The sequence below is a fragment of the Trichosurus vulpecula genome, chromosome 1 (assembly GCF_011100635.1).
Source record: "Trichosurus vulpecula isolate mTriVul1 chromosome 1, mTriVul1.pri, whole genome shotgun sequence".
Taxonomy (NCBI): domain Eukaryota; kingdom Metazoa; phylum Chordata; class Mammalia; order Diprotodontia; family Phalangeridae; genus Trichosurus; species Trichosurus vulpecula.
The window spans coordinates 113,861,875-113,886,403 of NC_050573.1; positions in this window are offsets into that span (position 1 = coordinate 113,861,875).

The window sequence follows — 24,529 nt, forward strand, 5'->3', positions numbered from 1 at the left end:
TTCAAGGTAGGGGCAGCTAGGTGGCACAGTGCATAGAGTACCAGATCTGGAGTCAGGAAGGCTCATCTTTCTGAGTTCAAATCTGGCCTCTGATACTTACTTAGCTATGTGACCCTGGGCAAGTCACTTAACCCTGTTTGCTTCAGTTTCCTCATCTATCAAATGAGCTGGAGAAGGAAATGGCAAACCGCTCTAGTATCTTTGCCAAGAAAACCCCACATAGGGTCACAAAGAGTAAAACATGATTGAAATGACTAAACAAATGTGCTAGTCTCTGGAAATACAAAGACATGAGGGCAACATCTACTATCCTCAAAGAAACTTCTGTCCTACTGAGGAGATACAACCTATAAACAAATAAATATAATCCAAGGAAATTGTAAGAGCATTTACTTGTCCTAGCATGTGGAAGGATAAAGGAAAGCTTGACAGAGGAAGTGGTACCTGGAGTGGTCCCTGAAAGAAGACAATGATTGGGTCGAGGAAGGAGTGTATTCCAGGTAAGAGGATGGCTTGTGGGAACACATGGAAGGAGATGGAATGTCAAGTTCACAGAATAGCTAGTAGTTAAGTTTGGGAAGAACTTGAAGCCCATCAAGAAGAGTATGATGGAATTAGCTGGGAAGGTAGGTGGGAGCCAAATGCAGAATGCCTTAAATGGCAGGATGAGGAGTTTCTCTTTTATCTGAGAGGCAATGGGAAGACTGAAAGATTTTGAGCTAAGAAGTGAAAAAGGTTAGTACTGTGCCTTCATAGAGGTCTGCCCAAAGTACTAGAGTCTTTCTCTTGCTCTTTTAATATAAAAACATACACTCACATTTATATAACACATTAAAATTTGCTTTTTTTGTTGTTCATTTGTTTCAGTCATGTCCAACCCTTCAAAATCCCGTTTGGGGTTTTCTTGGCAAAGACACTAGAGTGGTTTGCCATTTCCTTCTCCAGTTCATTTTTACAGATGAGGAAACTGAGGTAAACAGGGCAAAGTGACTTGTCCAGGGTCCCACAGCTAGTTAGTGTCTGAGGCCAGATTTGAACTTAGGAAGGTGAGTCTTCTGACTCCAGGCTTAGCATTCCATCCACTACACCACCTACCAGCCCAAAAAGTTTGCTGAGTTTTCCTCTAACAATTCCAGTGCATTGTAATATCAATTAAGGTGGGACTTTCTTACTGTTTTAAAATGATTAATTAAGTGTCTTTGATTGAGCCTTACTAGGTACAAAGCCCCAGGCTCAAACCCCTATCTACTATGTGCTAAGCCTATGTGGGTGTGAAGCCCTCAGGGTGCTAAGAGGACTTTCTAAGACCAGAGCCAATAGTAGGAGCCTAAGTTCTGGTGCCTCAGATGACATTTGATGATGACTAAAGAGGATATAAAAAGCTAGAACAGAACTATTTGTGGCGGGGCTCTCACTCTTGGAGGCCTGTTGAAGTGGAGACTCTGGGCAGCTATAGTTCAGAGCCCTCCAGCTTATAAACCTGGATGTTCAGACTTTGTTAAACTCTGGTAACTATGCATTGAGATTTAATCAGACAAGGTCTGTCTGTTGATGTTTGTAATTTGTATTTGCTCTGAAGTTCAGGGTGCTGGCTTTTTCCCCTGAACTAAGTGAATGATATTTGTATGCTGGATTAAAGTAAGATTGTTAACCCCTTAACGTTGCTTTCCTTAGTAAAGCAGATCAAAAGAGCCTGTGCTAACAGCTTTCTGTGTGCTGGTTGTTGGTGGGTCTTACACCCCTACAACAGCTGCTAGCAGATTGTTGCAACTTTCCTACTTTATACATGAGGGGAAATTGAGCTTAAGAGAGGGAAGGTTACTGGCCAGTGGTCACACAGAATATAAATTTTGGTGTTGGGATTTGAACCTGTATTTTTAGATTCCAAGTCCAGTGTTCTTTCTATTGTAACATATATGCCACTAACATCTTGAGGATACCAATGTAGTACTGAGACCATGTATCTTTTAACTCATGTTCTTGATACATGACTGGCCCACCTCCTTTCCTGGGTGTCCATGATCGAGTGGTCTTCTTGAACACAAGTCAGAGTTGATCTACTTATGCTCACCATATGTTTTTACCATAGCCCTTTGGCATACTTTCTTTTTGTACTTTCAAGATCATGGTAGTCCAAGCTTCCAGCCACATGTAACAACAGTGCTGCTGTGGAGGTAAGAGGCTAACAACAAGAGGACACAGGAGGGCTGCTAGCATAGCTTCTTTGATCTGCTTTTCTAAGGAAAGAAACTTTAAGGGGTTGACAATCTCACTTTAATTAAACATACATATATCATTCACTTAGTTTAGGGGAAAAAGCCAGCACTCTGAACTTCATAGAGTATACAAACAGAAATTACAAGCATACAGAACAAACACAAATCAGTAGACAGGCTTCTATCTATCCATAGCAATATGTACAGTTACTAGAGATAGAAGCACCAACATCTGGGTTTTCAAAGCCAGGGGGCTACCCAGAGTCTCGTCTAGCCAAATCACCAGGACTTTTCCAATGAGTGCGCTCCCAAAGGCAAACTGCTAACCTCTGAGTATACATGCACTTCTTCAGGGTCAAAAGGGTGTCACAACCATGCAATTCAAACCCAGGTGACCTAGGCCTTCCCATGACATAAGCAGGTCATCAAAGACTTCTGATTCAATCAAAGATTCCCAATTGAAACAAAGGCAAGACTCACTAAAGGCATTTGACTGCCTTAGCATTCCAGAAGAGAAGACAACAAAAAAGTCCCACCCTAATTCTCATTACACCATATTACACCAGAGTGGGCTAGAATTTTAGAGTTACAAAGGACCTTAAAGATTATCTAGTCCAACCTCTCTGAACGGATAAGGAAACTGAGACTCATAGAAGTAAAGAGGCTTGCCCAAAGTCACACGTGTAGTATGTGACAGAGCTAAGATTTGAACCCAGGTTCTCTGACTCCAAATCTGATTCCATTTTCACTATACTATATTGCTTTATAAAGGATTGGTGGAAAGGAAAAAGCACCTTTATGGACAAAAATATTTATAGCAGCTCTTTTTATGGTAGCAAAGAATTGGGAATTGAAGGAATGTCCATCAATTGGGGAATGGCTGAACAAGTTGTAGTATATGATCGTGATGGACTACTACTGTGATATAAAAAATGACAAGCAGGATAGTTTCAGAAAAAACTTGGGAAGACATATATGAACTCATTCAAAGCAAAATGAACAGAACCAGGAGAACACTGTACGCAGTAGCAGCAATATTGCAATGATGATCAGGGAAAAACTTAGCCACTCTGATCAAAGCAATGATGAAAGACAATTCCATAGGACTCATGATGAAAAAAGTTGCTCGCCCCCAGGGAGAAGTGATGAATCCTGAGTACAGATTAAAGCAACCCTTTTTCACTTTCTTTATTTTTGTTGCTTTCTTTTTTGTTTTGCAACATGGCTAATATGGAAACATGTTTTGATGTCACATGAATAATTAATATCATATTGCTTGCCTTTTCAAGGAGCTGAGGATAGGCAGGAGAGAGGGAGAGAATTTGGAACTCAAAATTTTAAAAAAATGAATGTTATAAAAGGGGGAAAAGGACTGGTGGTTTGGACAGGACTTTCATTTGGTAGCCTGAGACCAAGAAATACAATTTGCTTGTTCGCAGCACTGAACACCACTTCTTCCTTCTTCCCCCTACTTCCTCAAATGCAGCTAGTAAAATAAATTATTTGGAATAATAGGCAAAGAAGGGATCCTACCAAACTCTTTTTATGAAAAAAATATGATACTGCTACCTAGACCAGGAAGAATAAAAATAGAGAAAGAGAATTATAGACCAATTTCATTAATGAATATGGATGCAAAAATCCTAAATAAAATATTAGCTAAAAGATTATAATAAAATATTACAAAGATTATACATTATGATCATGGGAATGCAGGGATGGTTTAGTTAAGGACTATTTTCACATTTTAAAATGTCATTAGTTAGCCTGCAAAAATCTTATTTTTTTTTTCTGTGGCTCAGTGGAAATAGTGGATTTGGGGTCAGAAGAACCAGGTTTGTGATATTTAACCTCTATGAGACTTAGTTTTCTCCATTTGTTAAATCTAATATCTTAAGGACAAAACAGCACTGTTCAGATCATGGAATCAGACAGAAAGAGGAAAAGGGGTGGGTCACCCACAGCTCTGAAGGTGAGGGTGGGGAGGGGGAGGAGACCCAGGCTAGAGTCAGAGCTGTAGCCTCTTTTTCCCATCCATGTATTTCCTTCTCAGGGCTTTAGCTGAAATACCACATTTGCGTCAATCTCTGGAGCACCCTGCGTTCTCAACTCACTTAATTGTCTTAGAATCTACTCCTTGAACAAAGAATTTGACAAAGTTTCTTTAATCTGTTTGAAATGCTCTTCTTATGCAAGAGCACTTAAGATCCAAGTGCTTTTGGGCCTTGGTCTAAAGCCTCTGATTGGTTGATTGAGATTTGTTCTTATTTCTTATCATTAACTTTAAGAGGTGTGGGATGACTTGATTGAGTAAATCATTCAGCCCTTGAGATATTTATTATATTTCACTCTCATGCTCTGGAAAGTAAAGGACGTCCATCCTGGAGTGGAGCAAGATGAAGAGCATGCAATGGAAAGAGACTGTGAGCTCAAGCATTCCTAGGCAGCATAAAGACACCAAAATAAAGATGTCCAGAATCTGAGAGTTGAAAGAAACATCAGAGGTCATCTAATTCAATGGGGGACTATACTAGGGATTCCCTCTACAATATGGTGGAAAAATGTCTATCGACCCTCTGCTTGAAAACTTCTGGTGAGGGGGAAATCACTACCTACCAGAGCAGGCCACTTTCAAACAGCTTGAATTATCGAGAATTACTTTCTTTCTTTCTTTAGATCCTGGATCTATCTCTGTAATTTCTATTCATTTGTCCAAGTTCCGTCCTCTGGGGCAAAGCCGAATAAGTGTGATCCCTCCTGAATACTTATCCTTTCAAATACTTGAAGACAGCTATTATGCCATGTCGTGTCATGTCATATCATTCATTCAACAAATATGTGTTTTATCTGTAAGGTCCTGTGAAGGAACTGGAGGGAGCCTGGATGAAGCAGACAGGTGCCTTCGTGAAGCGAACCATAATGAGAAGTGATAATTACTTGACATTTATTAAATGCCAGAAGTATTTACTGTACAGACCATGGGAAAGACAGAGACATAATTTCAAGAGTGCAAGTTAATAATTGTTTACTTTTATAAAGCGCTGAGTTGTGGTTTTTTTTTTTTAATCTTTATTAGACCTGTGATTTCATTGGCATAGGGAATTCTCGATGAGGAATCTCTCTTTGCCAGGGCAGATCGGCCCTTTAACTCTGTAACTTAAAATATTGAAGATTGGCTCGGAGTGATCTGAGGTTTGGAAAATACTACTCACAGCAGCGCTTTGAAGCAGGTCGTGTAAATGTTATTATTCCCATTTTTTAGATGAGAAAATTGTGGCTCCCAAGAAACAAATAACTTTGGTATCATGTCATGGTCATATAGCTAGTAAATATCTAAGAAAGGATTTGAACCCAAGCCTCTTGACTCTGGGTCCAGCATTTTGTCTCTTTAAGGAAAAACAGAATAAAAAAGACATCTTAGTCACTAAAAATATCCTGTTTTGATGACTGTACTGGGGCCTGCTACATATTAGCTAACCTGCTACTCTTCTTCTCCTCCCCACCCAAATCTAATTTAGCCTTAAAAATTTCTGCAGTCACCACCTGGATTTCTTCCCCTAGCAGAGGAAATCCAGGATGGTGACCACATAGTGTAGAGATAAAGATCTCATCCAATGGCATCCAGAAAGATCTCAGGGACAGGCTCATCAGTGAGCCTTTGTTCTTTCGCTTCTGTTTGTATTTCACGGAAGTGCTCTATATATTCTCCTTATATAAGAGATGCTTGATATAATCTCTTGAAAGATAAACTAACTTCCTTAATGGCATTGGGCCGGTCATTGTACAAAAAAAGCACCCATAGAGAAGATGGAGACAGTAACCCAGGTGTTCTTCTGTCTCTTCTCAGACCCAGGGATGATTTATGATAGTAGGAACCCTGTTTCTTATTAAAGGAACCTTCAGGAACTGGGCCTCAGTGGAATGACTATGGGAAGTCCCCGAGGGAAGTGATAGTTCCCTCTTGTCATTTATCTCTGCAGGAAGCACATTAGGGTGAAAAGGCAGAGACAAAATTTTGAACCGGAAACAGCAGGGGCAGGAAATCCTGAGGACTCAGATGCCTGAGGTTCTGGCAAACGACACTGTGGCTTGACTCTGCCCCAGAAGGATACTGGTCCTTGGGAGAAACCCCAGGACCAGGTGATTAAGAACATGCTTCTTCACAGAGGACATGAAGTGTAGGACTTTGCTGTTTATGAGGCCTCCAATAAAGATCAGTGGCAGCCTCCTGTAGGCTCGATGACAATACAGGGCCAAAGGAAGGGCATGTGTACATAACTGAAGGATGCTGGAGTTTACAACTTGCGCCATGATGAGTTTGAACTAGAATCATTTGTTATACATGACAATCTTCGCTTTGGAATGGACTTTTAAAAAAAATCTTCAAAAAGGAAGAATTTGCATAAAACTGTCACATTTCAAAGATCCATTATTTCAACCATTGGGTACATCTGCCCCCACCCATCCCCTACTGTCCTTCATAGACAATTTTCATGAATGGATGTGACCAAAAAAAAAAAAGTAAAAGCCTCAAACCACATCTGCTAGAGAATAACCTTCTGGTGATGAGCCTCTCCACCCTCAGGTAGGCTGATCTTTGTACAGGAGACAGAAACATATAGATTTAGAGCTGGAAGGGACCTTTGATATTGTTTAATCCACCTCCCTGCCCAAGGTCTAGCTCCTATTAGAGTTTATGCTCTGCTCACGGCTGATCCTGGTCTGTAAAAACCTTAAAGTGCTATATGAATGTGAGCTGCTTTTAATTTTTTTCATAGTGAAAGTTCTCATCTTTTTTGATAGAGTTCAGATAGAAAGGGTCCAGGGACAAGGACAAATCACAATCTTACTATTATTATTTTATATTTAATGCTTTACAGAGGAGCTCACAGATGGATGAAATAACTGTTTTTTATAGTTTAAAAACATTATTAGGATGTAAGCTATAGCGTGTAGGTTCAGTGAAATCTTCTTGGATTCAACTCCCGCAGCAGATAGGTTGATGGGGACGATACATACCTCATTTTATTCCTACATGATTCTGATTTCCTTTGCTGGGTTTCTATATTTTGAAAGATTATTATGATCATGTAGGCTCCCTGAAAGCATTCCTGGTACAACCAGTAACAGATAGGACAAAAGGGATGGTATGCCCCTTATCCTATTCCCACATGGTCTTGATTTCAACAGCTAGATAAAAGCTTTTTGTTCTATGGAGCTTGAAGATTATAAGCATTTGGTAGGGAAATACCTATTAAAATGTTCTTAAGTTTTTTTATGGATCAATTTAATGTTGGGGAAATTGTAGGTCAGTCTATGGGAATGGCCTGGTTCTAATATAGTTTATTAGTTGAGTTCTCTACGATATTTTGAGGTCTATAATTATGGTAAAGGGATTTGTTGTCTTTGGTTCATGAAGGATATCCGCTTCTAATGTATAATTCTAGCCACTAGGTCATGTCTTGATAAGCATTTGGTAGGTGCTAAATTTTTACAACTTGCACAGACCAGCCAAGATGGTGGAGTAGCAAGAAGAAATACAGTTAAGCTCTCCCCGACAACTAGTCCACAAGGATCTAGAAATTTCACTAATTCTGGGTCTTGATGGGGAAATCCAAGGAAAAATCACAGCGAATCATTTTATGATATTTTATAATAAAATAGATGCCCAGGTCAGCATACAGAGACAGAGAGGTATATGGATATTGGGGACAGGGTCTAGTGAAAAACAGCTTGGGGGAATGAATGAGGACCTGCCTGTGGCTGTTCACCAAGAAGTCCTGGATCCATCACAGAGGAGCCTGACCTTGTGAGTAGCACCTGGGAGCAGAGCAGGGTCTCAGCTCCAACTCCAAGCCCGTTCTGAAGCCTGCAGTGGAATATGAAGGCAGGAAGCCTAAGCTAAAGGGGAGCCCATAGTTCTGTCACCCTGAATCTGCAGGGTTTTCGAGCTGGCTGGCAGTTGCTGAGTTCTACTGTACCTCCAAGCTTGGGCAACCCTGCAGTTGAATTGCTCAGACCTAAACTCATGTCAGTAACTTGCAGAATTCAGACCAGGGAGGTGGTGCTTAGACTTCTTCTTGGATCACATTGATTTGGATACCCTGAAAGCTACAGGCCCACAGCCTGAGTGGCTCTTGACTTCCTGCCATAATATAAAATTCAATACCAAAATAATGCAGCAGCTGGACCTGAGAGGAAACAAACTAGTAGCAAGCATGACCCAGCTATTCCCTCCAGAAGTGTGTAGAACCTGGCCTTAACACAAATTCTGAAGTCAGGAAGTAAGGCTGGAAGAATGAGAAACGAACAAAAAAATCCTACCATAAAGAACTGTTATGGAGATAAGGATGCTCAAGCTCAAAGCCAGAAGAGAAAGACTCCAAAAAAGCTACAAGCAAAGCCTCAAAACAAATCACAACTTGGGTACAGGTTCCCCTAGAATTCCTGGGATACATGAAACAAGAGGGTTTTTGGTTTTCAAAGCTAAAAATGATTTATAAATGACATAAGAGCACTAGAGGAAATATTTGCGGGAAAATGAGAGCACTAGAGAGAAGAGTGAAAAAGAAGTGAAAGCTATAGGAGAAAGACTTGTAAAGAGAATTAACTACTTATAACAAGAGATATAAAACCTTGCCCAAGTCACAGATTCCCTGAAAATGAGAATGAATCAAACAGAAATTGAAAATTCCATGAGAATAAAAATATTGTAGTGAAAAGAATGAAAAATAAAAGAATGTGCAAAGTGTCTCATGAAAATAGCTGTCCTATGATCAAAGAGAGGTGGTTTAAGAATAACTGAACTACCTGAAATCTGTGACAATTCCCCCCCCCCTAAAAAAACACCTAGCCATAATATTTCAAGAAGTTGTAAAAGAAAACTTCCCAGATCTCTTAGAACCAGAGGGCAAAATGGAAATACAAAGAAAACACTGATCACCTCCTGAAAGAAACCCCCAAATAAAAAAATTCCAGAAACATTATAGCCAAAATCCATAGCTTCCAGGTCAAAGAACAAAAATAATGAAAAGCAGCTAGAAAGAAAGACTTCAAATACTGAGGAGTCAATCAGAATGACACACAATTTAGCAGCCAACACTGTAGTATTTTAGAAGACAAAATACATAGGCTTATAGACAATTATAACTCACCTAGAAAAACTGACTGAGATGTTACTAGGACCCAGGTCATCTGATTTCAAGTCCAGTGCTCTTTCTTTTATACCATCCTGTTCAAAGTACTATGATAAGTTCTAAAAGGAAATTATATTGGAGGGTTTTTGCAGTAGGATCATAGATGCTACTCAGTTTTGCAGTAGGTCAAATGAAATACCTTGTATCTCATTTGAATATGAGATATATGTGTTTTCTGCATGGGAGATATAAGAAAGATGTCAGTTATAGTATCAATATCCCTATTCTGCATTTATTGGCCTCACCAAAGTGACTAATGCCATTAGCAAATTTGGGTTGGGAGAATGGCTTCACGAACATCATGAACATTCCACTAGGGACTGGTCGACTGTCAGAGTAAATGGTTATGTCTGGCTCATTCCAGACATCAATGGACTGGACCAGAATAATGGAACAAGTCTAGTCTTCTTGAATTTATTCTAAATGGCCAAGTCTGAAGGGAAAAGAAGGGTCACAGAAGCTGGGGTCAGGAATGCTTTTGGTTGTTATACATGTTTTTTACATCAATCAATCAAGTAAATAATAAGTACCTACTATGTGCCGAGTACTGTTTTAGGTGCTAGGGATACAAATGAAAAAAAAGCCCTACTCATAAGCTTGCATTCTAGTGCAGGAGACAACAAGCATATATAAATATTTGTTATATTACATAGTATTATATGTAAACATCCTTAAAAATTAATGAATACAATTATATAAATATATACAAAGTAGTTCAGCATAGTTTGGGAGGGAGGGTACTAGCAGTTGGGGGAAAAGGAAAGGCCTTATGCAGAAGATGGGGCCTGAATTATATCTTTTTTAAAAAAATTATTTTCAGTTCTGAATTCTCTCCCTCCCTCCAACCCTTCCACCACCCACTGAGAAGGCAAGAAATATGATACCCATTATACGTATGAAGTCATGCGAAACTATTTCCACATTAGCCATATTGTAAAAAAAAAAAGCAAGAAAAATGAAGAAAGTGGAAGAAAATATGTTTCAGTCTGCATTCAGAGTTCATCAGTTCTCTCTCTGGAGGGGGATAACATTTTTCATTATGAGTCCTTTGGAATTGGTCTTGGATCATTGAATTGATCAGAGTAGCTAAGTCTTACAATATTGCCATTACTGTGTACAATGTTTTCTTGGTTCTGCTCACTTTACTTTGCATGAGTTCATCTATGTTCCCAAATTTTTTGGAAACCATATCCTTCATTATTACTTACAGAGCAATAGCATTCCCATCACAATCACATCATAACTTGTTTAGCCATTCCCCAGTTAATGGGAATCCCCTTAGCTTCCAATTCTTTGCCCCCACAAAAAGAGCTGCTATAAATATTTTTGTACAATGCGGTGCTTTTCCCTTTTTTTCATCTCTGCAGGGTACAGACCTAACAGTGGCATTGATGGGTCAAAGGGTATATGCATGGTTTTATAGCCCTTTGGGCATTGTTCCAAATCGTTCTCTAGAATGGTTGGACCAATTCACAACTCCACTAACAGTGCATTAGTATACCTATTTTTCCACATCCCTGCCAACATTTGTCATTTTTCTTTTCTGTCATGTTAGCCAAACTGATGGGTGTGAGATGGTACTTCAGAATTGTTTTAATTTGCATTTCTCCAATTATTCATGATTTAGGGCATTTTAATATGACCATTGACAGTTTTGATTTCTTCTGAAAAATGTCTGTTCATATCTTTTGACCTTTTATCAATTGGGGAATGCTCTTATTTTTATAATTTGGCTCAGTTCCTTATATATTTGAGAAATGAGGCCCTTCTTGAAGAAACTTGCTATAAAATTTCTCTCCAGTTTCCTGCTTTCCTTCTATCTGTATTAGTTTTGTTTGTACAAGAACTTTGTAATTTAATGTCATAAAAATTATCTATGACTTTTTGTGACCCTCTCTGTCTTTTGTTTGGTCATGAACTCTTCCCTTACCCACAGATCTGACAGGAATTTTTTTTCATGCTCCCCTAATTTGCTTATGATTTCACTCTTTATGTTTAAATCATGTACCCATTTTGAGTTTATCTTGGTATATTGTGTGAGATGTTGGTCTATGCCTAGTTTCTGCCAGACTGCTTTCCAGTTTTCCCAGCAGTTTTTGTCAAGTGAGTTAACTGTTGAAATTCAACAAGTTAAGATCATCATTAAAAATGTGGGTCCTTTGCATAGTAGGTACTTAACTAATGCATGTTGAATTGTTGTTAATTATGATAATTAACAGTTACATATTACTTTAAGGTTTGCAAAGTTTTCTACAAATATTATCTTATCTGATCTTCACAACAACCCTAGTAGGCAGATGTTGTTATCCCATTTTGCAGATAAGAAAACTAAGGAAGACAGAGATTAAGTGACTTGCCAAAGGTCACACAGCTAGTAAGTATCTGAGGCCAGATTTGGATGGGCTGCGAAGTGGTTAGAGCTCTGGGCCTGGAATCAGGAAGACTCATCTTCCTGAGTTCAAAATCTTCTTGACTCCTGGTCTTGACTCAATCCACTGTGTCAACTAGCTGTTTCTGGACTTCAGAGGATCTTGAGATAATTTGCATGAATTGACGCTGAGTTGAGTAAGCAGAACTAAGAGAACATTGACCACAATGATGTAAAATAAAACAACACCGAAAGACTTCAGCATTCTGATCAATGCGGTAATAAAAGGTAATTTCAGAGAACTGATAATGAAGCATGGTTCTGACATTTTAGCAGAGAAGTGATATACTATTGGTATGAAGTCAGGAATACATTGTGAGACATCATCACCATCATTGCTAACACTTATTAATCACCTACTGTGTACCAGGCACTGTGCTAAGCACTTAAAATTATTGTCTCATTTGATCCTCACAACAACCCTGGGAGGTAGGTGCTATTATGATCTCCATTTTACAAATGAGGAAAGGGAGGCAAACAGAGGTTAAGTGACCTGCCCAGGGTCACAATCTAATAAGTGGCTATATCTAGAATTGAACTCAAGTCTTTCTGACTCCAAGTCCAGACCTGAGCCACCTAGCTCCTAATATGACTGATCAGTTTGCTCAGTTGTACTTCTGTGTTATAAAAAGGAGAGTTCTTTTGGAGAAGAGGTGTCTGGGAATTGGCAGTAATATGAAAACAAAATTTTTTAAAAAGAAAGAATAGTAAGAAATACTTTATATGAAAAATGCACAGAGGCATCAGAAGACATTTGGGAACTGATACAAGGAGGACTGAGTGTTATTGTGGGGACCATCTTTTGGGAACTCTCACATACTTATTAAAAGGCGACTGGCCAATAAGTTCAGTCTTTAGGAGTGTATGTGGAGTGGTCAGCTGATGTAAGCTCCATGTGGACTTCGGAGCAGTCACAGGTATTCTGTAACTGATCCTGGTCTGCTAACCATGTAACGAAGAGACAGACTATTGATTGGCATTGGGACAGACCTGGGGTGGGGCATTCAAAAGTTATTATTTGACCAGAGCCTGTTCCCTTTTGGTTGGACTCCTTCCTGCTTGGTAGAGAATCAAGAGAGCCAAAGCTGTAAGGGAAACCAAAATGTGGCCCTGGCCTCAGTACTCTGCCTCAGTGTTCTAAGAGAAGGAGATTGGAGACTGCAACCTTGTGAGTTTCGAATGGTTAAGGAGAGTAAGCCATCCACAGTTCAGGAAGTGGAGTAGATGACCAGATCTTCTGCCAGCCAGTCCAGCTTTGAAGGCTCTGGGACAATTTTCAGGACCCAGACCAGTTGGGAGTGGGGTAGCTGAGATGAGGGCTTATCCCGTGGTGATGCCATATTGGGATGTAAATTTGATAGGACCGATGCTTTATAGGAACTGTGTTAAGTCTGAGCCCTCTCTCTAGAGATTTAGGAGAGAGACCGCACCTCAGAAATTGGAAGAAAGTATTTGTAGTTCTGCTTTTGCTGTACTTTCAAAGTAAATATCCCTTTGTAAAAGCTGGTTCAGGTTAATTGGTCAAATGGAAGTGGAGTGCTAATCACTGGGCCCTAACAGAGAGAGTGGGGAATACACTGATAGCATTAGAGGAAAAAATTCTGACCCCTGGGGTACCCCTAGAAAAAATTCTGACCCCTGGGGTACCCCTAGGAAAAATTCTGACCATCGGGGTACCACTAGAAAAAATTCTGACTGTTGGGTACCCCTAGGAAAAATTCTGACCGTTGGGGTACCCCTAGAGCCCTGAAGCCTATTAGAAGCCAAGTTGCTACATGCTAATTACCGAATGGTAATTTTTGCCGTACTTGTGGATTACGAGCTGAAATGTTTGCAGCACTTTTAGGTTTACAAAGTTCATTATATACGTTTTATTTGATTCTCACAAAAATGCATTTTACGTACAAGGAAACTGAGTCTCGGAGAAACTTGACCCGAGGCATCCAGCTAATTAGTGAGGGAAGAAGCACTTGGATCCAGCTATTCTGAATAACATCGCACACAGTCTCCAGTACATGGTTTAAAAAAATGATGAAATTAGATTTATTCTGACCCACTACAAGTTAATTGTACCCATACCTCACCAACTTAATGTGGAGATGAAGGAAATAGCTTTTAAAGAAAGTCTCTTCTTGTTCTTACATGTTTCACGTCATGACCAAAGCCTGTTTTGATGGAATCAGTGAGTAAGAGCTGAGCCAACCACAGCATCTGCAAAGCCAGAGGCAGTGAACAGACTGACGGGGGGTTTCAAAGCAGGCCACAGCGAGTGGGAATCCTCCTTGAGGCTGAGCCACAGCGACAGAAGGGTGGATAGAGCTGGAAAGCACCAGATGCAGCTTGAAAGCTGTCTCTTTTCCTGGCTGTCTTGCTCTTGGTTTTTCTGTTGGAAGAATAATACCACATGATGATACAGAGTCTGGGGTGAGACAGTCATCCTGTTAAAGAAACATAAGTATGACCCGGGCTGGCCTTTCCTACCTGAAATTCTTGTCTCTATGAAACAGGCACTCCTGGAATATTTATATCCTTAAAGGGCTACTGTTGAATACTTCATTAACCATAATAACAACAACAGATTAGGCGCTTGGTGTGGTGCTGTGTGAGACACTCTATAAAGTGACCGTATTTGTGACATAGTGACTAGGGAACTAGCCTGAAGCCAGGAAGATCCAGATTCAAGTCCTACCTGGGAATCATGCTGATTGGGTGACCCTGGGCAGGTCACTTAACCTCTTAATACCTTAGGCAACTTTCTGAGAATGTAAATTACAGAGAAGGTAGCATCCTGCATTGATAGAGGAAATTTCTGCATTAAGTTCCCTGTACCGATGAAATTAGTTTCAATCCCTACCCCTGTCTCTGTCCCTGTCTTTCTCCCTGTCCCTATCCTTATCTCTGTCCCTATCCCTATCCCTTTCTCCCCATCCATGTTTCTATCCTTGTCCCTGTTTACATCCCTATCCCTATGCTTGTCCCTGTCCCTAACCTTATCTTTGTCCCTGTCCCTATCCCTATCTCTTTCCCTGCCCCTATCCCTATTCCAAACCCTGTCTTTGTCTCTGTCCCTATCCCTAGAGGTTTCCACCACAGAAAAGATAAGACCAATTGAGGCAAACATATGTAGATAGCTGAACAGACATTAAACGAGCATACCAAACAAGAAATGTCTACAACTGAGTAAGTAGGGCTTATAGGTGTGTTTTAATTTTTGTTGTTGTTTTAGGATAATATGAGTCCTGCTTCTTCCTCTTATTAGTCAAGGAAAGCTTCTAAGTGGAAGTGGGCTTTCAGAAGCTGCTTAAATAGAAAGAAAGGGCTTGTGGATCCTTTCTGATTGTTCTTCTCAAGGCATTTTGTCTGTATGCTTTGTGTCCTCCAGCTCGATTATGAGAGGCACTGTCTTCTAATTGCTCTGTGTAACACTCCCTCCCCATACTTCGTAAATGAGTTAATGGAAAAAACATTTATTAAGCATTTACTATATGCCAGGCACTGTGCTAAACATCTGGGATATAAATACAAGCAAGCAAGACAATTCCTGCCCTCAAGGAGCTTTCATTCTACTGAGGTTGGGGGAGACAACCCATAAAGGGGAGTTACAGGGGTAGGGGATGGCTATACTTGTTTGTGGTACTGTGCTTTAGAGATGGGTGAGAAGTGCTACCAAGAACTGGTTCCCAACAAGTTAAGACAAAAGCTCACCTTTTTGAATCCAGAATTCTAGGGTCATCCCTCCCATCTCCCCCCCAGACGATACTTTTAAATGCAAAAAACATAGTGGGTGAAGTATGGAATCTGGAACCTTTGACTGCAGAATACTGATGGTGAATCATGCTTCCTGCCAATTGACAGGCATGATGAACTAGAGGTGCAGAATGAGACAGACATTTTCAGACATGGACAAATAAAGTTTTTTTTTTCATGAATATACTTACTTGTTATAAGAGAGATTTTGAGGGAGAAGGAGGCGGAGAGAAAGGCTGGGAGGGAGTAAGGGGAGTAATGTTGATGCAAAAAAATGAATAAGAGAGTATCAACGAAACGCTTAAAACATTTACAGAAGACAGTGTAAGAAAGTTCAGAAAGAGGCACAGAGAAGCAGGAGAGTTTTGGAATGATTGTGTGAAGTTGATTAGACGCTTACAAAACAAGTCGCAGATAATAAGGGATTTGTAGTTTCATGTACAATCCTCTTTTTCTGTTCTCTTTGTATATTGAAATAATCATGTGTGTTGGTGTTTGTCAAGTTCATAGCAATAAAAAAGAGAAAATTTTAAAAAGAAGAGGCAGCTCAAATGGTTGATGGAAAGCTCACTTAAGTTTTTATTCCAAATATACTGCATTGGGACTCTTGGATTTAGGAGTAGTAAGAACAGCCTCTGTTTCTTTTTTTTAATTTTTTTGAGCGGGGAAGGCAGGGCAATTGGGGTTAAGTGACTTGCCCAACATCACACATCTAGTAAGTGTGTCAAGTGTCTGATTTGAACTCAGGTCCTCTTGACTCCAGGGCCAGCGCTCTACTCACTGCACCACCTAGCTGCCCCTAGCCTCTGTTTCTATAGTGCTCCCCACTTTATAAAGTGCTTTACAAACACTATCAAGTGAGTTAACATAAGGATAAGTTTTTTGCAAACTTTTAAAGGGGCATATAAATGCTATTATTATTACTATTATATTTATTAATGTCTGGGATTTGGAGCCAGAGGGCCTCGGTTTAAATCCTCAGGAAATTAATTAATCCATCAATAAACCTTTATTAAGCACCTACTATGTGCCAGGCATTGTGTTAAGCCCTGAGGATACAAAAAGTGGCAAACAACAGTCTCTGTCCTCAAGGAACTTACAAAGCACTTCTCATCTCTGGGCCTCAGCTTCCTTATCTTTAAAATGGGCTGATTGAGCTGTATTTTCTTCTAAGTTTCCTTCCAGCTATAAAGTTATGATCATCAAGGCAGCCCTTCAAAGTAGATCAGGGGTTTTTGGATGGGAAAAATGATTTTGATCACTGTATTTCAGTATAATTGGTTTCCTTTGTAATTTTATGGATTTTATTTGGTGCATTTAAAACCATTATTCTGAGACTGGTTTGTAGGTTTCACCTAGCCAGTGCACTACACCAAAATAGAAGGGTTGTCTTCAGATTACAGAGGAGAGAACGGTTTCCAAGGTGGCTGGACTTGCCCATGAGTGCATAATAACAATAGGTAACATTTATATAGAGCTTTGCAAGATGCTTTGCCGCTATTCCGTCATCGAGATCATCTGTGACATGACAGGTAAGTGGGAGCCAGACCTTCTGATGCTAAGTCCATTGTACCACATTGCCTCCCAGTATCCATCACTCCAACTACACAGAGACCTTGATGCCTCAGCATGCTAACAGCCTGTCACATAGCGTAGCCTCAGTGATGCTTGTTGGTTCTTTTTTGAGTGGAATCTTGTTTGTTTTCTCCCCCAGCTTCTTTTAAGTGGGCATTCTCTGTGCTATAGTCCAAACCCTTTTTATCCAAAGAAAGAAGACATCTATAGCCAAACCTCATCATCTGTAAACAGTCTGCCTTCCTGTGATACCCTGCAATCCTTCAAAGCAGACATTTGCCATATTTAGGAAAACAATAGGAGGAATAATTTTTTTTCCTTGAGACTATTCCAGAAAGTGGAGCAACTGTTTTAATCCTCCCCTAGTATTGCTTAATTCCAGAGAAGGGCTGTTTGCTTGCTGGGAGGCACTTGAGTCAGAATCTCTGCTAATATTTAATCACTAGTACATTCATTCTCACATCACACCATATCTGTGCTTCATTATAGGAAACTTCTTCCCGTACAGGGCTTCACACTGCATCCTTATGTTGTGAAAGGGAGGACTAGAAAAGACAAATGGAGGTGCATGAAGTACAAGAAACATTGGGATTGACCTCAGGATGTTGTGGTCCAGGTCCTGGTGTTGCCACTTAGAGAAAATTTATGGGATTTAGATTTGGAAAGGACCTTCCAGGTGAACATGTATGTAGACAGCTGAATAAACATTAAGCAAGAACATCAAACAAGTAATAGTCACAAGTTGAGTAAGTGGGGTTTATAGAATCTATCTACCTTCCCCCCTCCCTCTTTCTCTCCTTTCTTCCTTCCTTCCTTTTTCTTTCTTTCTCTTTCTTTCTTTCCTTTATTCCCTTCTTCCTTCCTTCCTCCCTCCCTTCCCTTTCTCTTTCTTTTCTTCTTTCTTTCTTTTTCTTTCTTTCTTCCTTTCTTTCTTTTCTTCCTTCCTTCCTTCCTTCCTTCCTTCCTTCCTTCCTTCCTTCCTTCCTTCCTTTCTTCTTTCTTTCTTTCTTTCTTTCTTTCTTTCTTTCTTTCTTTCTTTCTTTCTTTCTTTCTTTCTTTCTTTCTCTTTCTTTCTTTCTTTCTTTCTTTCTTTCTTTCTTTCTTTCTTTCTTTCTTTCCTTTCTCCTTTCCTCCCTCTTTCCCTCCCTCCCTCTCTTCCTTCCTTCCTTCCTTCCTCCCTCCCTCCCTTCCTCCCTCTCTCCCTTCCTTTCTTCCTTCTTTCCTTCTTTCCTTCCTTCCTTCCTTCCTTTCTTCCTTCCTTCCTTCCTTCCCTCCCTCCTTCTTTTTTTCCTTCCTAGATATCTCAGGCATCTAGGTGGCACAATGGATAGAATTCCAGGCCTGAAGTCAGGAAGACTCCTCTTTCTGAGTTCAAATCTGGCCTCAAACACTTACTGGCTGTGGGACCCTGGGCAAGTCACTTAACGCTGTTTGCCTCAGTTTCCTCATCTGTCAAATGAGCTGGACAAGGAAATGGCAAACCGCTCCAGTATCTCTGCCAAGAAAATCCCAAATGGAGTCACGAAGAGTTGGACACGATTGAAATGACTCAACAACAATAAAATGGGGATCTTAAAGGTCATTTATTTTAACTCCCTCGTTTTACAGATCTGTGGATCATAGCATCTAGAACTGGAAGGAACCATAGAAGCCATCTGGTCCAATTCCTTTGTTTTACTGATGAGGAAACTGAGGCCCTGAGATGTTAAATGACTTTTCTAAGGCCAAACAGGGAGTAAATGGCGGAGTTGGGGTTCAAACCCAGGTCCGATGACCTCAAATCCAGCATTCTTCCCTGGTTGCATGATGTTGGGAAACTAACAACCTATTTGAGCTTCATTATTCTCATTTGTATAATAGAAATAATCATACTTAACCTATTCCAAAAGAATGTTTGGAGTGAAGTGTTTTATATACTGTAAATGTGGGGTGCCATCATTATTATTAATCTTGCATATCATGTCATATGATAACATAAGATAATATTATTAGTGATGATGATGATAATAATTTTGAGCAGCTCTGGGAAATCACAGAATACTAGGATTGGAAGAAACCTCCCAGGATATCTAATACAATCCATATTTGAACAAGTGCCCCTCCTACGCCACTGCTGATAAGTGGTCATCCAGCATTCCCTTGAATATCTCCAATGAGGTGGAAACCATCACCTACCTCCTCTTTTTGGATAAATCCAATTTCAGGACATTTCCTTAACATTAATCCCAGAGTCACTTGCTTGAAACCTCCATTTGCTGCTTTTAGTTCTCCCTGTTGGGGCCAAGGGAAATAAACTCCATCCTCCCCCATGACAGCCTTTCAAGTCCACAAACATGGTTCTCATGTTTTTCCTGTCTTCTCTTCTCCAGATTAAATACTGCCAGGCCCTACACTGGGTCCTTTTATACCACAGATTCCTGTTCATTCACCTGGCTATTGTCTGTTTCTGTTCTGCCTCCATACTTTGCTCCTCTTCCCCCATTCTTTCTAACTCTCCATTATATTTTGTTTTCCCCTATCAGAATGTAGTCACTTCAAGAGAAAGAACTGTCTTATTCTTAAATCCCCCATGCTTAACAGTGTTTGCACAAAGTAAATGTTTAATGAATGCTCTGTCTGCCTATCTATCTTTTTCTATTTTTCCCTCTTGGCTGCGTTTCTGATTTTCTGGACTTCAACATCATGCCTCAGTTGCCATTCTCACCTTGGAACATCCCTCTGACATCCCAGTTCTCTTCTTCTATTAGTGAGTTCCATTGGCGGGCTCTGTCTTGGGGAGGACTCAGGCTGAACAAGTTTCATTCCCCTGCTGGTGGTGCCTTCAACACCATGCTTCAGCTACAATCTCCCCCTGGAAGCTCCCTCAGCACCTGAAGCCTCCTTACCCTAGAATATCCATCATTCCCTGTGGCCTTTGACAATGGAATATCCCTCAGCCATGATGGGCCCTTTTTCCAATTGGGGAGTTCATCCTGGAGCCTCCATTTTGAGAAGAGACAAGTGTCCACCAACCTTCATCTAATCACTAGGTACCTCTCACACTCCCCTCCCCCCTTGCTTTCCAGTTCTGTTTTGTGCTGTCTTCCTCCGAGGTCAGAGACTATCCTTTTTTCTTATTTGTATCCCCAGTGCTTGCATATGTGCCTGGCACACAGTCAGTGCTTAATAAAGGTATCTATGTTGCCTGTATGTATGTATGTATGTATGTATGTATGTATGTATCTTCCCATCTATCTATGTCTTCCTCACCCTCTACTTGGGTTGTATAAGGAACGGGGAATTTGTCAAATAATTTATTTGGAAAGACAAGGTGGAACAAAGGACACCTCTCAGTTTCCCTAAGCAGTAAGCCCTCTCTGACCCAGGACAATGGAATTATATGTGACACCTGCCCAGCCTGGTAATGCACAACTAGATTCATGCATGACTGTTTTTGCATACAGGGGTCCACTGAAACCAGCTCGAACCAGCTCAGGACAGGCACTTGTTATATTTTCAGTGAACATTTACATCTCAGAAATTGGCAAACATTACAAATCAGGGCTTAATTGATTGTTTTGCTGGTTGTCCAGATTTAGGAAGGTTAAGGAGAAAATGTTAATAATACAAGTTAAATTTAAAAAGTGTGTCATGCATATGTACCCCCCCCCCAAGAAATGATTGTAAAACCACTGTTTGCATGCCCTGGAGTGCTCTGTATAAAGCAGCACCCTAATTAAGTTAGTTGAAACCCTACTCAAATTGAGCCAGTCATGCTGGAAGATTTCCCCAACTGCCAATTCACAAGGTCTCTATGGGGCTTCCACCTACTGCTGCAAACAGGGTCTTAGCCCCATTCAATTAAAGTTCTTTTGCTACCACATTGTGATTCTTACCATCATAGGGCCCCCACAATTGCAATCCAGGCCCTTTATTTCACCAGCAGTCCAAGTGTAGCACTTTATAGTGGTATCTATTAGGTTCCTAATAGATTCAGCACATTATTTGTGATCTTTTTGGATCTCCCATCTCTCATCCAGTATGTTAGCTGTCTACTAGGTTTGCGTCATCTACAGATTTGCTGAGCTTATAATAGCTAATGTGTTTGATACATTTATATATGTGTGTGTGTATGTGTGTATAATACATAGCTATCGATATACACTTATCTCTTCCACATCACAACTTCCCCCATCGAGGTTTCAATATAGTGCAGGTCAGCATAAGAAATTAAATGGGAATTTTTGGGGAGCTTTGCAGAAGCTGCTGATGACATGCAAAGGCCAGCAGATGACAGAGGCTATGACCAAAACTTAACCCAAATTTTACAGTAAGGTACTGTAAACACCTCATAAAAGAAGAAGAAAAAATTCAGACTTCTTTGGTACAAAGGGAGGGCCAAAAAAGTTTTACACAGATGTTTCAGACTGCAGGGGCCTGTGCCCCTAACTCCAGCAATGTGGAAGGGATAGCTGTATTTGAGATCTTTGTGGATCATGAATCCTCATCCATTATATTAGCCGTCCACTAGCTTTGTGTCGTCTGAAACTTGCTGAGCAGGCCTTTCTCAAAGTCACCGATAATCACTAACAACTAGTGTGTTTGATACACACACACATATACTCACACACACTCACACACACACACACACATAATACATAAATGTCTCCAAATGATTCATGGGAAACTATGGAGGCTTCTTACTCTTCTCCTATCCCTGTGCTTTGGACAGAAATGTATTTTTTGTTCAAGAGCTGTACCCTCATGTCAACCTTCATTGTTAGAGAAATCCAAAAGAACCCTGAAGAGATTGTTTCTCAGCTGCAGGAAGCTATGAATCTTGGTTATCATCATTCAGTTTGTTGAGCATATCCCTACTGCCTGAGCTCCAGGTTAGTGTTCGTAGGAAACCAGGCTGTGGTGTAGTTGATTTGTGATATCCTGGTAGATGGTTCATGTGACCAGAGGACAGAACAAGACTAAGGAATGGACGAATCCTAGAACTTTAGAAACCTTTGCGGTCACTTGATCCAGTTCTTCCCTGAAACATGAACCCCCTCTAAAAACCCCTAAGTGGTCCTACCACCTCTGCTTAATCTCCCATAGTGAGGAACTTGCTACCTCCTGAGATGGTAGATCCTGTAGGAGGTGGCAGGACATGGTGTGTGGTATTGGTCATGGAGCCAGAGGACCTGGGCTTGACTCTTTTACATACTGTCTGTATGACTCTGGGCAGGACTTTTAACCTCTTAGTGCCTGATTTCTCATCTGTAAAATGAGGGGGTCACAATAGTGACCTCTAAGGTCCCTCCCACCTCTATGATCCTGTGAGAGGATAAATATCCCCATCAGCACAAATGGTACTTTTCTCTGTCTCCTAGGATTAAATTCTTGCTAGTTCTGACTTTATTCTTCACCCGCCCATCACAACCATCCTTTGTCCTCAAGCATCACCAATAATGGATTAATCCAGCTGAATACTTTTCCATGATGTCTCTCAGATCCACCCCTTCCTATCTTTTCTGCACATTCACTGCCCCAGTCCAGACCTCTGTGACCTTAATTAAGCCTACTGCGATAGCAACAGTCTCCTACTTCTGTTCCTGCCCTTCTTAGCACTGAGTTCCCTCCTGACTCCTGTTCATCATCCAGCTCCATCACTGTGGCTATGCTCACATCTTGCTAGAGCCTGACCCTGGGCACTCCTGCCTTTGGCCTCCTTCGCTTGCACAGCTGAACAGAACTGGAGGAAGTCATACAATCATACTGACTGGGTCTACTATAAATTTGTTGCCTGATCTCCACTAGGTCCTCCTACAGTCCTTTTACTCCTTCCCAAATGGCTTTCCATACCTCTCCCCACTCTTCTTTCTTTAGGACTCACACAACACTCCCTTTGCCCACCCTCTGAGAAGAGGACTTTGCCTCAAACTCAACCCAGACAATATAGACTGGTCAGCGTTAAGCTCCCTCTTTCCCCACCTTTACATCTCCAATGCCTCGGACATCATCGTTTGTCCTCTCCTCCTTCACTGCAGTCTCCTCATTAAGGTCAACCCCTTTCCTATACCCATGACCATAATAATAGTGATAACAGCTAACATTTGCATAGTGCCTATTATGTGTTAAACGCTTTACAATGATTATCTCATTCAGGGAGGTGGGTGCTATTACCCCATTTTATAGAGGAAGGAACTGTGGCATAATCTGGCTCCTTCCACTCTTTCTGGTCTTCTCACATTTGCTCTCTACCATACACGCCATTGTCCAGAAACACTGGCCTTCTTGTGATTCCTCACACAGGACATGCTATCTCCACAGTCCATTCATTTTTGTTGACCATCTCCCATGCCAGGAAAGCTCTCCCTCCTTGTCTCCAGCTCCTGGTTTCCTTCAAGTCTCAGATAAGATTCCACATTCTTCAAGAGGCCTTTCTGGACATGCCTCCACCTGCTAGCACCTTCCCCCACTTCCATGGCTTATGTCCTGTGTTCTGCCATTAGCATGGCAGCTCCTTGAGGGGCTCCTCAAGCCCACATTTTGGCCTCTGTATCTGTGTCATTGACCATGGTGCCTGGTACATGTGGCATTGACCATGGCACCTGGTACATGTGGCTTTGACCCTGGTGCCTGGTACAAAAGTGCTTGTTGATTGATCTGTAAAAGGGCATGACGACACCTGTGTTTTGAGGCTTAACAGAGGTATCATGTGGTATTACTTGGTAGTAATGATGTCTAGCATTTAGATAGGGCTTTATGCTTTGCCTAGGGAGGGAGGTAGCTCAGGAGCTCTGGGGTCAGGAAGGCTCATCTTTCTGAGTTCAAATCCGGCCTCAGACACTTCATAGCTGTGTGACTGTGGACAAGCTCCCTGTCAGGTCATTAGCTAATCTCATCCTATGAGTAAATGGATTCTCTTTGGCCAGTATAACTACATGAAGAAACACTCAGTTGTTCTAGCAATGCACACGTTCCAGTTTTGAAGGGGCTGCTTTTCTCTATACACTTGGTCACCCACACCTCAGGCCTTTCAAGTCCACTGCTATTTCTTGTCGATCACTTTAGCTGATGTCGCAGAATGTTTATGAAATAGAATTGCTACATTTTGCCACTTGCACTGTCATACCCATTGAGGAAGATGACATTTTTTTTCTAATTATACACATGATTCAATTCAATAAATATTTATTGAGCATTTAAAAAAATAAAAAAAAAAACTGTAAAATGAGCTGGAGAAGGAAATGGCAAACCACTCCAGTATCCCTGTCAAGAAAATCCCAAATGGGTCATGAAGAGTCAGATACAACTGAAACGAGTGAACAACAACTTAGGGTTTGTATAAGCCTCACAACAATCTTAGGAGAAAGGTTCTATACTATTCCCATTTT